The sequence below is a fragment of the Meriones unguiculatus genome, chromosome 9 (genome assembly GCF_030254825.1).
Source record: "Meriones unguiculatus strain TT.TT164.6M chromosome 9, Bangor_MerUng_6.1, whole genome shotgun sequence".
NCBI classification, from domain to species: Eukaryota; Metazoa; Chordata; class Mammalia; order Rodentia; family Muridae; genus Meriones; species Meriones unguiculatus.
The window spans coordinates 117,406,045-117,420,121 of NC_083357.1; the positions used below are offsets into that span (position 1 = coordinate 117,406,045).

At 49.5% G+C, this 14,077-nt stretch overlaps 1 protein-coding gene across 5 annotated transcripts in view; it reads left to right on the forward strand.

Annotated features, from left to right (window-relative positions):
• Window positions 1-14,077, forward strand: part of Farp1 (FERM, ARH/RhoGEF and pleckstrin domain protein 1) — a 197,485-nt gene that overhangs the window by 33,887 nt on the left and 149,521 nt on the right. Inside the window, exon 1 of one of the 5 annotated variants that reach the window (XM_021644630.2) lies at window positions 8,714-8,837. The exons of the other annotated variants lie outside the window; for them this stretch is intronic. The gene's annotated coding sequence lies outside the window, so the exon portion shown is untranslated. Of the gene's footprint in view, window positions 1-8,713; window positions 8,838-14,077 lie in introns of those variants that run through there. 5 annotated transcript variants of the gene reach the window in all.

Sequence of the window (14,077 nt, forward strand, 5' to 3'; positions counted from 1 at the left end):
TAAACAGATTATGAAATTAAAACGAACCCACTATGTAGTTAAATTCATATTTGACAAAGACTATTTGCTTTTTCTCGAGTGTTAAAAATGACTTCCTAAATGCATAGAGGTGTTTTACATTTCAAAGTGAGTTGGGAGCCTTGTGTCATAAATCGTTTTTGCATGTTTTATTTTCAGTTTCCCAGGTAAGATTTCATATGTGGATAAAACCCTCACAATTTGGGGAGCAACCTCCGAGTTCTGGGGTCACTCTTCAAGAAGTGAAGGGGGTTCCCACCTCGAAGCCTCCTCCTGCCCTGCTCAGGCGAGAGCTCCGAGAGCTCTGTGCTTCCGCTCTGCTGGTTTATTTCACTGGTCTTGTGCTTGGTGAACATTGTTGCTGGCCCCGGTCTTGTCTCCGGCCCCTGCCTGTGAGGGCTTCCCATGAATTCTCCTCGCGTTGAGCAGATCATAATGGTGGTGGGATTAAAGTCGTCCCCACTCCATCTCATTTCAGTGTTCTCTTCGCCTCGAGGCTGTTGTGAGAAGTTGAGTGCAGGAAGTTACCGGCGTTGGTATCTGAAGATGGGTTCTGAGAGTGTCTTAAGAAATGGTGACTGCTCTTTGATCACCTCTCCCTGAGGGGGGAGCAGCCTTACCAGGCCACAGAAGAGGACAATGCAGCCACTTCTGAGAACTGATAGACTAAGATCAGAAAGAAGGAGAGGAGGACCTCCCCTATCAGTGGACTTGGGGAGGGGCATGAATGCAGAAAGAGGAGGGAGGGTGGGATCGGGAGGGGAGAAGGGAGAGGCTTATGGGGGGACACAAAATGAATAAAGTATAATTAATAAAAGTTAAATAACAAATTAAAAAAAGAAATGGTGAAAGTCTGGAAAACGTCCCCTTTTCTTTGCCTGCACGCCCTAAGATATATTCGTTAGAAAGCAGAGCTTGGAGAGGCTCCTGCCTCAGAATCCGTTTTTCTCTGTCTCCTAAATTTACCCTATACGTAATTCTTAAATGGCTTTTGTCTATGTAAATGGCTCCGGTGTGGCTCAGGTCCAGTTCATAAAGGATGCATGCTCAGGTTTTGTGCTGTGTGTTTCTGCTGTTTTCCCTTTTTAAGGTAAGGACACAGGTAATGTGTGTGTGTGTGTGTGCGCGCATTCATGCGTGTGTGCACAGGTGTACCTGCATGCCTGTGTTATATAATAGTTTCCTGTGAGAATGAGATACTCCGTCCTTCAGGCAAGCTCTGTAAACAGGAAGGCGAACTACTCAAAACAGCTCTGGGAAGTTACTGAAAATGACCAGCCTCACTGGGCTCCTTCTGTCAGATAAAGCACAAAAGCTCTGAGTCCCTCTCAAACAGCTAAGCTGGGAAGAGGACTCTCAGCCGGGCCAGGCCAGGCCGCACAGAGACTGGGAGACCCGTGTGCCGGCCTGGAAGAGGCGCAGGCTCGCTGAGGCACTGGGGAAGGACTGTCCAACCTGCTGAGCTCAGAGTGCTCATTCAGGTTTCACCAAGGACTTTGATGGTGTCCTAACTTTGGTCTGTTGGGGGCTTTCTATCTGGGGTAAGTGTGTTTCATCTCTCTAGGAGAAAATGTGTCACGCACAGCCTGTGGAAACCTGTGGTCAACTCCTAGTGTCTTCCTCAGCTGCTTGTCATGTTTTCTGAGACAGGGCCACTGTGCTGAGCTGGCACACCCGCGCCATCAGTTTCTCGTGCCGGCCCTCCGGCGCTTGACTCCTGCCTCAGCTGGCTCTCTCTTCCCACCATATTGGTTCTAGGAATTGAACTTAGATCCTCAGGCTTGGAAGCGCATGTTTTTACCCACTGAGCCATCTCGCCAGCCTTATTCTTGATCCTAATTTGTTGGATGTGAAACTGATATTAAACTGCAAAATAAGGTCTTTCAAGGTCAAGCTTCGAGTTCTTTCCCTCCAGTTTATTAATCCCGAGTATCCCGAGCACGTGGCCTTCGTGGCCACTGCCCACTGTCAACACTTCCTGTTGAGTTCTTGTGAGCAAATGTCTGACCTGAACAAAGAGGATTTGCTCTAGCTCATGGGGTGGAAGAGTTCAGCTCGTGCCTGCTTGGCATCCTCCTTCTGGCTGGGACCTCACAGTTGAGCAGAGCTTCCTGGTGACAGGAGTGTGGGACAGGCAAGCCTTCAGGCCGGGAATGGGAGGCAGAGGACAGATGCCAATCTGATGGAGGCGCTTTCTCACTGGGAGTCTCTCTTCCTTCCTTTTCTTCTTTCTTTCTTTCTTTCTTTCTTTCTTTCTTTCTTTCTTTCTCTCTTTCTCTCTTTCTCTCTTTCTCTCTTTCTCTCTCTCTTTCTCTCTTTCTCTTCCTTCCTCCTTCCTTCCCTCTTTCCTCTTTCCCTTCTTCCTTTCTTTCCTCCTTCCCTCCTTTCATCCTTTCTTCCTTCCTTCCTTCTCTCCTTCCCTCCTTTCTTCCTCCTTCCTTCCATCCTATCTCCTGCCTTCCTTCTCTCCTCCTTCCTTCCTCCTTTTCTTCCTTCCTCTCTCTCTCCCTTCCTCCTTCCCTCCTTCCTCCCTTTCATTCTTTCAAGGAGTACACTTGCTAGTCTGTGACTCATCGTGTGTGTGGCATGGAGCACGTCCCCTGCACTCCTAACTGCTGGGATTGCAGGCTGGGCCACCATGCCCGGCTTAAGTTGTTTCTGCCAAGTGAGATCACTACGTCTGTCCAGTTCTTTACCTAGGCTGCATGCTGTGCATGTGTTCGAGTGTGTGTGTGTAAATGCCCGTGTGTGCATACATTTATATGCCTGTGTACATGTGTCCTGTGTTTATGTGTGCTAATGTGAGTGTGGCTACACATGTGTATATATTTGTGTGTGTGTGTCAGGGCTCAGCAGTCTCACAAGTGAAATGAACAGCTAATCCTTGGCTTCTGATAATTATGGATGCTGAGTCACCAGAAAACAGACCGGGTTTATTTCCCCTCACACATGTGTGCCAATGGGAGCAGCCCGCTGCCTCCTCCATGCCGGGTGGGCGGGGTCAGATGTGCTGCCTGGTGCTTGGTGTGCCCTGTTCCTTGTCCTCCCGGTACTGTCTGTGTCAGGCTTGTCCTTCAGGAAGCCGACCTCATGCTGGGGAGGCCTCAGTGCCCCGGGCTGTCAGAGGCCGACATTACACGAATGCAGGCTCTTGAGGGTATGAAGATGCCCTTCCTTCCAGGCTCCTGGGGCACACTCTACAAGCCGGCCACGTACCCGCCACTGTCACTGTCCTCTGAGATGCAGCCACACCATGCTCTGACAGTCTCCTCGTCTCTCAGCCTAGAAACCTGTCAGGGACGGGACTCAGCCTGGCTTGTTCCCAACGAGGCTGTCACGTTCTACAGTCATTGCTTCCGCTTCCAAGTCTTTAAAACAGTGAGCTGTTTGTGTAAGCCCTTAGTGCATTCTCGTCTCTGAAGCATAGAATTCATATGCTCTTCAGTCTCACTGCCTGCGTGCTTTCTGAGCAAATTTTCTGCTGTTTCCTACTGCTCTGTGGACAGTCGGTATGGGTGTGTGTGCAGCAAAGGTGCATATGGAGATTGTGGGTGCAGCGGCCATCGTGGTGCCTTCTCAGTAGAAGCCTGTTTTCTTCACTGACCTGTGGCTGCTTTAGGTTGCTGATTAGCTGCAGTCGATTTTTAGTACTGATCAAGATAATTATTAATCACAGTTTAAACAGTAGAATAAGACTAAGGTTAGAGTGGAAATTTTTACAGTAACGGCCTCAAGTTCAAAACTGTAGGGATCTTCAAAGAATTAATGGAGATTACTTGGGAAAGACCCCCATATAGACCACCACGTGCATGTGTGTGCCCCATGTATGTGCATGAGCCCCACGCCCAGCTTCCTCACCGTGGACACCCCTTTTCAGTATGTTCTGTTACTTTGTGGGGTTTTTTGCCTTCAGGTTTTGAGATGATCTCCCCATTGTGTCCAGGCTCTGCTGTGCTGGTCCAGGAGGACTCTAGCTATCCTTTTATAATGAGGTTGTAATAGTTTTTTTGTTTGTTTGTTTTTGTTTTGTAAAGATTGTTTATCTGTAACTTTGGAAGTCTGAAACACTTCTCAGGAGTATTAATTTCCATAGACCCGGATGGGAGGGAAATTCTATAATTGTTTTCTCATGTCTTTCCTTTTGGTCAATTGGTATTTGCTGTAACAAATTCTTTTGTTGTTTAATTTCTGCTTACTCTTGGCTTTGATTTTGACTTTTCTTTGTAGTCTTTCGGGCTCTTTACAGACCTTGTTTGTTGTTCTTATGCTGATGTATAGAACAAAATTGTTTACTTCAGTGAGGAAAATTTTTCTTTGTTGATTTTTGAGACAGAGTCTTACATGTTTAGATCAGGCTGGCCTGGAACTCATTATGTAGCCCAGGCTGGCCTCAAACTTGATGCAACCCTTTTATCTCTGCCTTCCAAGTGCTGAAATTACAGACAGCCACAAGCCACCGTGTCTGACTGACTGAGATAGTCGTGGTGACTTCACTTTTAAAAATGCTCAATCAGTGTGGACATTGAAGACTTCTGTGACAACCCTTACCGCTCCCTCCCCTCCCCCACCCCTAATAGTAACAGCCTTTACAGGAGGCCTCTTCAAAACCGTGATAGGACAATGGGTGTCTGCCTCCAGCAGGGATTCGGGAAGGGAAGGGAGGGGTCAGCGCCATTTAGGGAGCAGGTCCCCGGCGGTTGACCACCTCCCAGTGTATAGATAACTCAAATTGGAAGGGTTTTTTTGGAGGGGGGGTTGCTGACAACGGTGGGGGAGGACAGGGAAAGACTGGGAGTCCAATGTGAGAGTGATGAATGATGTGAAATTCCCAAAGAATCAGTAAAAACGCTATCTTGAAAAGGAAAAAAAACCTCGCTCAAAACTCTGAATGGTTTTCTCTAACCTAGGCTGTTCTCGCTTGCAGTTTCTTGGGTTTTGTTTCTGTTGCTGTCTGCATGATCTGAGAGTGTCCGACACAGGCATGGTGCTGCTGTGGAGGGTAAACATTTGTGTTCAAGCCACATATTACTTAAAAACAGGAATATAATTTAAGGAAATGCATGCATTTTCCTTACTCTTCATTCTCCTGTCTGCCGAGCCTCTAGTCCACCCTTCCTTACTGTCCTGATTGTGTTTGAGATTTTTAACATGGCTTGCTGCGGCTTGTTGGTTTGTTTGGTGTGTTACTTTGTAGCCAAGGCTGGCTTGGTATAGAGTAACTTTGTAGCCAAGGCTAGCTCCTGCCTCTGCCTCCTGAGTGCTGGATTAGACACACATGTTCGCCCTGTGCCCAGAACAGCTGTGTGTGCTTATAGCTACGCTCAGGCCTGTCAGAGTTTGCTATGGGAGTGGGCTGGCAGGGAGTCCGTCAGCTCCTTCCTATATTGCCCTCCCAGCTGGATGTCATTTTGCCCCAACCACCTGGTCTCGCGGCTTCTGCAGCATAGAGCATGTGGAAGGCTGACTGGAGGAAGGCTCCATCTCTCCAGCTAAGGGACGTGGTCGTCCATAATATGTGAAGCTCCCCGGGGATGCTTTGGCCTCATCCAGGCGCCTGTAAGTCAGCCCTCACCTGCTCTGTCAGTGGGTCTGATAAACTCACTGGCCCACCCAGCTGCATTTTGGTAGAATTGTTTCTCTGGTCTGTCTTATGGAGTAGATGTTTGCTCACGTCTCAGGAAAAGTTCACACAGTGCCTGGTTCCTTCTAGATTTGGGATGCTACCTCAGAGCCCCGGAGCCTCCTGGAGGTCAGAGTCAGTGCCTCTCCCAGGGAGGCCGCTAGTTATGGGCAGGGCAGGGCAGGGCAGCCGGGTGTGGGGCCAGTTTCTTTAGCCTTCCTTTTACCCATCTTGACTTTTTCGTGGATGCTGCCAGACACATTCTCTTCTCCAAGCCCCTGCCTGGAGTCCCGGGGAAGTGATATGTAAGTGTTCAGTGAAGGGCTTTGTGGGAAGGTGAAGTGTTGGCGGCCATGGCATCAGGCCCTGGGCTCTCACGTCTCCACAGATGCTGGCTAGTTCTCTCATCCTATCCCCACGCCCACCGCACGGCCGCCCTTTGGTGACACGGGGCTGAGGGTGAGGTCCAGCTTGTGTCTGTGCTAGCCCACTGCTGTGTTCTGCGGTTTTGGTTTTGGGAAGGCAGCATTGTCTCGGTGGCTCTGGACGCTCTCTGAACAGCATCTGCCGTGTCCCTGAGCATTTCCTGAAGCCGCCGCTGTGCGTTCCCGAGAGACGGTGGCTTTGCCTGTGTCTTATCTGACGTCAAGGCTCAGGAAGGCCTTCCGTAGTCCTGGCTGGGCAGTACTTTGATGGCCCAGCACAGAAGGCCGCTGGGCACTGAGGGGACACGCTTGCTCTGTGTCCCTGACCCTGGGCGCATAGTGTTTATCCTATTGTCAGTGGGCGTGAGGAAGGTTTCCAGATATTTTGAGACGTCCTGGTTTAGAAGTGGAAACAGCTTACCAAACACTGTGTAAGTCGGCCAGTTCACCCAGCAGACAGTTGACGGTTGGTGGGCCCCTCCCGCTGGCACCTGCTGGAGAATCTATAGCTTTCCGAGGTACCGTCTTCCTCATGGCAGCCGAGTCTGCTGCAGAGAACCCGCCAAGGCCGGCCTGCTGACGTTTCCTCCCTGAGAAGCGGCACAGGGGGGTTAGGCCTCCCCTGGGGTTCCGGCCACTCCTGCCTGCACCTCGCCCAGCTCTCGAGGTTGTGCCGAGGTGGCCGTGGGCCTCACGGGCTGGGAGGTGCCAGGGTGTGCAGTGCAGGGATCTCCCTGAAGAGGACGCCTGTCCACGCAGCTGTGACCACCCTGGTCACCACTGTGCTGTGAGCGCCTCACACCCGCTGGCTGGAGTTGATGGCTCCACCCCCAAGCAGGCTAAGCGACAGTGTGCCTCTCCTAGTCATAAATTTTTAACACGGACAACCGTGTCTGTCTAAAGGAATATGTGCCAACCAGGCTGACATTTAAACTTCCTCATTATTTCACAAGGGGTTTAACTTTCTTATTATATATGTTTTCCTTGACATTTCGCTATTGTAATTAATCATTGATTCTAAAGGAAGGACACAGTCCCCTTTACACTTGTGTTTTATTGTGTCATTTGGATTATGGTAATGCTGTGTTGTCTGTTGGAGAGTGGAGGAGTCTATCTTTAATGGCTTCGTAGACCTATTGGGGGGGGGCCTCATTCACACTGTGTGGATTTGGCAGGCTTTAGGCAAGTGGGTTTTTGTTTGTGACTATGACACAGGTAGAAAAACATTTAGTTTGGGCATTAATTTTTATTTGTATATTTTGTTATTCTTTTTGCTGTTGTTTGTTTCAAGACAGGGTTTTTCTGTGTAGTCCTAGCTGTCCTGAACTCACTTTGTAGACCAGGCTGGCCTTGAAGTCACAGAGATACTCCTGCCTCTGCCTCCTGAGGGCTGGGATCACAGGTGTGCGCCCTGTGATCCCAGTAAACATGCCCGGCGTGTTTACTCCTTTGTGAGGTAGAGACATTAGTAGCTGAGTTTGGCCTTGAACATGCTGTAAAATTGGGAACAACCTTGAATTTATGATCCTCCTGCCTCCACTTCTCATGTGCTAAGATTACAGCCCTGACCCAGTACCTCTGTTTGATGTGGTCCTTGGGTGTGGTTCCTGGGTGGACGAGGAGCCTCTTTCCCCAGACACTGGTTTCTAGAGAGCATGAAACCTCAATAGAGTCTTAGAGATCGCAAATGGTATGTAAGGTCTTACTGAATATTTTATTAAATAATGAGACTGCTCGGAACATGTTGGCTTGATTTAGAAACAAGTGCCGCTTTGTTCCTTTATTGCAGGAAACGGCTAGTATGGTTTTGTTGTTGTTGCTTATTTCAGACACATGTCATTAGTTACTAAGCCTTCCATTTTCTCACCAACTGAAGGAGACACACTATCTTCTAGGCCTCTGAGATAAGCTCAATTACCTGACAAGTCAGGACAGCTGAATGACCTGCTGGGCCTAAGATAGGAGCTGGGCAGGGCCACTAAACCCCACAGCATGGCCTGTCATGTCCAGCCTGCCTTCTTGGAGATAACACCTACTCCCTTCCACTTCTTGTCTGGAAAGTTTCTCAGAATAGCCAGGGGCCTGGGAGCTGCCGTGATGTCCTCCGGCAGGACAGTTGAACAGGTGGTGTACACCCTACAGTGGGCTGTTCCTCAGCGTAAGGAAGTGAGCTGGCCTGTCAGACACCCAGCAACAAGAGGCCCTGTGGTGACTTGAGTGGGAACGGCCCCAGCTCACTTGTCTTTACTTGGTGAGCTGTTTGGGAAGGGGTAGGAGGTGTGGCCTGTTGGAGAAGGGCTGTCGCCAGGAGGTTTCAGAAGCCAGTGCCCAGCTCTCTGCCTGCCGCCTGAGCGTAGAGTGTAAAGCTCTCAGCTGCTTTTCCATCATCATGGCTGCCCATGTGCAGCCCATGCTCCCACCGTGAAACTCGGCAGTCCCCCCGTTAGAGGGCTGTGCTCGTCAGAGTGGCCTTGGTCATGGTGAGGTGTCTGTTCACAGCAATGGGACACCAGGCAGGCTGTACGATTCTGACCTGTCTCATTTGGAGAAGATACAACTATAGTCTTCAAGATTAGGGAAGGAGGGGTATATAAACGGAGAGGATGTTGGGGCCCATCTCCTGAAGTGTGCTGTTGGCTTTGTTGTACAGTTGTCCAACCTGTGGCCCCAGACAAGGACCATCATCGAGGTCGGCCTGACCGTCACCCTTCCCAGGGCACCACACTCATGGAAGATGTGAGCAGACGTGAAGTCATGGGAAAATGCTCCGCCTGGTCAGTCTTCCCAACGACGGCTGTGAAAACTGTCTCGTTATTAAGTATAGACTGAGATAGCTGTGTCCCCCGCCTGTCAGCTGCTGGGTGGGAGCACACGGCACCTCAGGGAAAGGCCTGTTTAAAGCTTCGTCCTTAGTTCTGGAGAGGTCTCGCTACCTCTCAGTCCCCCTTACTGTCTTGCCTCTGCTCACCAGGCCTACCGCCTGGCCAGCTCCTGCTCTGCAGTGCTGCCTGACACGTGTGCCTGGCCCACTCTGGCCACCCGCCACCACTCCCTTGCCGACACAGCCCCGTGGAGCCCAGGGTGGCCTCCAATTCCTAGTGTTCCTCTGACCACCTCTCAGGCTCTGGAATTACAGGACTGTACCCCCATGTCCCATCTGTCACCCTGTTTTCAGGGTGCAGCTCGGGTCACAGTTCTTTAGCCTGTCTGAGACTTGAGAATTCAAGGAGTGCGCCCCATCTGCAGTAAATGTGGGGCTCCGGTGGTTAGCCGGAGTGTCTGCTCCTTCTGCAGTCGTAGCCCCTCTTTCTTCTGCCTTCACAAGGGTACAGTCATCCAGTTCCCGTCTGTAGAGTGCGGCTGCCATGCTTAGGGGCCTGTAAGTGCCTGTTCATGGTGGTGAGCCATTACCGTGAGCATTGAGCCAGGCCAGGCAGCCAGGGGAGAGGCGGAGCACGCAGGCGAGAGGCTGTGATCAGGGAGGTGGAGGTTGGCTCAGTTTAACCAGTGTGCCAGGGTCCTGTTTCTGGGGCATCATTCTGACACTGACGGGGCTGGCCGCCCGTGGCTCCCTCACGGGAATCCACCTTCCCCTGACGTGTTTCCTCTCCTGGCTCATCTTCTGGGAAGAGAAACCTCCACCAGACTGGCCTGGAGACAGATCTGTGGGACATTTTCTTGATCAGTGACTGATGTGGGAGGTCCAGCTACAGGAGGTGTCACCCTGGCCAGATGGTCCTGGGGTCAGTCAGAAAACAGGCTGTGAGCAACATGGCTCCGTGGTCTCTTCCACAGCTCCTGCCTCTAGGTTCCCACCTGGATTTCCTGCTCTGCCTTCCTTTGGTGATGGCTGGAGCAGAAGCTGTAAGATGGACGAGCTGTTTCTCCCAAGGGTTGCCTTTGGTCATGGTGCTTTATCATTGTAGTGGAAGCAGAACAAGACCCAAGACTGTTGACAGTCAGAATCTGCAACTGTCATCAAAAGTTGAATTATTGTTTCTGTCTTTGGTTTTCCCTGCCCTGAATAAAAGAGGTCTCGGTTGCCAGTTGTCACTGCATACCCTGGCAATGCAGGAACTGCGCTCACTCAAATCAGTGTAAACTGAGGTAGCACAGTGCATTCAGTGTGTGTGTGAGTTCCTCGGGGTAGGTGAGCTTACAGTGAAGTGGTCCGTTTGTGTAGACCTGTTAACGACAACGGGCTTACACGTCTACACTGACCACCCTGGAACCTCTGAGTGTGAGAACTGAGATTCCAAGCTGTCGAGGTGGGCCATACCTGTCATCCCAGCACACGGGGCGGTTGGGAGGTAGAGGAAGGAGGGTCAGGAATTCACGGTTGTGTAATGAGTTCCAAGCCCGTGTGGGACCATGAGATCCTGCCTCAAAGGAACAAAAAATACAAGTGAGCAGTGGTACCCAGGCTTCTCAAGACACAGGTGGTGGGTAATGAGGAAGGAGTGGGGAGAGCAGTGCAGGAAGGAGGTGAGGCTGCAGGTTCGCCCCGCTGTGCCCGGGCCTTGCTGACGTGGCGTGGACTGTGAAGAACAGTGAGGCGCAGCTTCATGTCCGGACCGTTCACCTGGCGTGGATGAGATTGGGATTTTCGTTAAGAACCCACTGCAGGGCAGAGAAAGGAGACATTGTTTACTGGCTTCCCAGTAGGGAATGTGTACAGAGTAGATGGGAAAGGAGTTTTTCATGGCTTTTATTTCTGTGGTAAGAGGCCCCCTTTCAAGAGCCGGATCTCGCCTAGTGCGTGTCAGGCCTGTGAACCAGGCACCTTTACCTGATGAACCAAAACACTGGCCTGGCCCTGGGGTGGGGAGTGTGTGTGTCTGTGTGTGCATGTATGTATGTGTGTGTCTGCACTTGTGTGAAGGCTAGAGGGGGATGCTGGTGTCTTCCTCTTTTGCTCACCAGTGCTTCTCAACCCTCTGCATGCCGTGGTCCTTCAAGTACAGCGCCTCATGTTGTAGTGACCCCACCAGAGACTTTTTTTTGTTGCTACTTCATAACTGATTTTGCTGCTGTTGTGAATTGTAGACATATCTGTCTTTTCTGATGGTCATAGGTGACCTCAGGTTGGGAAATGGTGCTCTACACCATATTTTTGAGGCAAGGTCTTTCAACCATTTTGTGCATGTGGCTTTTGTCTTTCCTTCACTACCTCATGATAGGGTGCAGACACGCCCTGCCATGCCTGGATTTGTTCCAGGGCCTCGTGTGCTAGACTGTCCCCTCAACCCTGAGCCCAAATGACTCCTCCCTGCAGCTGCCTCATGTCTGGTGTTGGGTCTCGGTGACAAGAAGAGTGACAAACCTCCACAGACTCTCGAAGCCACCTGTGTCCCTGCTCTCTGGCACCCTTAGCTCAATCCGAAGCTTGTTCCTGGAAGTTTACAGCTCGTGACCATTCCCTCGCCTACTTAGAATATTTCTGTTGCCCCAAAAAGACCCCATCCCCTTGTGCTGGTTTTGGTCAATCCTTCCCCCATCCTAGCCCCAGGCAACCTGTTTTTAGTGGTTATCCTAGGAGTAAACTTTCTCAGTATTCTGGGAATTTTTTTCCTTCTACCAAAGATAGTGAGCCTGGAAAGAGCCGCATTCCCCGAGTCTCCTCCTTTTCCTCTGTGCCAGTAAGCCAGTCCCTTCAAATGGTTGTACTCCGCCCTACGTTAAGGATAGAAGACAGAGGCCATTTTGGTCAGGTGTTCACCAACCTGGTTTTGGGTTCTGGTATACCCTCTCTGCAAAAAGAAATTGCCCAGTTGCTTTTGCATTCTTATGCAGTGCATAAAAGAATGTCACTGGCATTCTTATCCCAGCAGTATGAACTGTGAAGTAGTTGTTTGCAGGGACCTCACATAGTTAGCACCCAGGAGTTCTTGTCATGGGTGTCTGTGTGTGTGTGTGCACTGGGTGTATAACCTTCCAGACTTCCTGTGTACCAGGAACAATCATATGTGTAGAGTTGTTTGCCCCTGGCTTCTTTCATGTTGTAAACCATTTTCCATCCACCCACCCACCCACCCACCCACCCACCCATCCATCCTTCCATCCATCCACCCATCCATCCACATATCCACCCATCCTTCCATCCATCCATCCTTCCATCCATCCATCCTTCCATCCATCCATCCTTCCATCCATCCATCCTTCCATCCACCCATCCACCCACCCACCCACCCACCCACCTATCCATCCATCCACCCACCCACCCATCCATCCATCCATCCATCCATCCATCCATCCATCCCTTTTCATTTGGTTTGGGGAGATGCCTGGGAGTGGAATTTGTGACTTGGCAGGGAAGTTTGATGGTCTGGATGCTAATTTACGGTCAGGCTTACCAGCTCTCTGTGCCTCTCTGGAGACGGATCCTGTTGCAGTTCTAAAACATGAAGTTTCAGCATTTTGGGTTTCAACTTTCTCTGCCAAGTTTTTGGTTTTATTTTTGTGTTTTCAGGAGCTATTAGTTTTATTTTTATGTTCTCAGCTCTCGTTCAGCCATTGCAGTTGTTTCAGCCTTTCTCTTAGAGTACACAGGACTTTTGGATTAACTATTTTTCACTGTGTGGCTACTTCTAGTTTTCCTGAAGTTTTATTTTCTAGTAGTTTCATTTAAAAGTGTGAGTCATATTCCTCAAAATTCTTACCAATTTCACGCATTTGGTTTGTGTATTGGGGTGAATCTTTGCCCTGGCTTAAAGTTTTGATTTTTCAAATGTTGGGGACATTTTGGCACTTAGTTTTTTTTCATTTTGGAAGACTCATGAGGTGTTTTGGTGATGGTTTCCTTAGTAGTATATGTGATACGCTTTTTTATGGGTGTTTAATTTTCTGTCTGTCTGAGTGTCGGTGTACACATGCTGAGGCATGCCGTGGGAAGTCAGTTTTTTCATCGCCCTGTGGGTCCCAGAGACTGAAATTGCACCATTGGGCTTGGTGCCAGTCTCCCCATCCCCAGTTGTGCTTTTTTATTATGAAAACTTCTCTTTCGTTTCTGGAATGTTTTCCTAAATCATACCCTAAACAAACTTTTCTTTCTTCTGTTTTCAAACCTTGTTCTCTTCTTCTGAGTCTTCAGGGGAACACAGATTATGTCTCTGTCTTCCGTAGCTATTTTTTTTTTTCCTGTTTTCAACCCTTATACTTCTGAGTATACTGCACTTTCCTTTAGGTGCCCATGATTTTACCAGTAATTAGCTCCATTTAGCCACTTTCCATTTGTCCTATATTTTCGTGATATTCACTGGAGACATTTTATCCCAAATTCTGAGACCTTAAATGGATAGATTTTGGATTCTCTTAGATATTGGAATATTTGGGATGGGATATTATAGTCTAAAACCAAGATTGTTAGTCTATCTTATGCAGATAGCCCAAAGGTAAATTTTGAGTGTTTCCACTCAAATACACAGGGTCAGATGTGGCATTTTCCAGCTGGGACACTATACTGGTGCTTAAGTTTTGGATTTAGAACAGGCATGTTGGGGTGAGCTTTTAATGCCAGCACTGGGAGTCAGAGGCAGGCAGACCTCTGTGTAGGCCGGCTGCTTTACGAAGCCAGTTCCAGGGGCTCCAGTTAGCTCGGGAGACACTGCCGCAAAAGAGCTTGGTTTGGGGAATGTTTCTGATTTGGGATTAGGAATTTTATTTCTCTTTTTATTACCCTGGGTGCCTCTGTCCTTGTTTCCTGCTTGTTTCCTGATGTCTTTGGTCTCTTGTAGAACCTTCATACGCTTTTGCTTAGGGCCTCATAAATTTTATCAAGTTTTGTGACTTGGTGGCTTTATGTTTGGGCAATTGAGCTGGTGGAGCTGCCTTGAGCTGCAGACCACACCCTGGCTCTGCCTCTGCCCCACCCCCACTCCCGGGGTGCTGGGATTACAGTTGTGTGTCACCATGCCCACTTTGGGCAAAATTTTAATCTCTTTTGAGTGCCATTTCTATGATTGGTGATATCCTGACATTTGAAAGGACTGCTTTCGTGTCTTGTTTTTGTCATTTT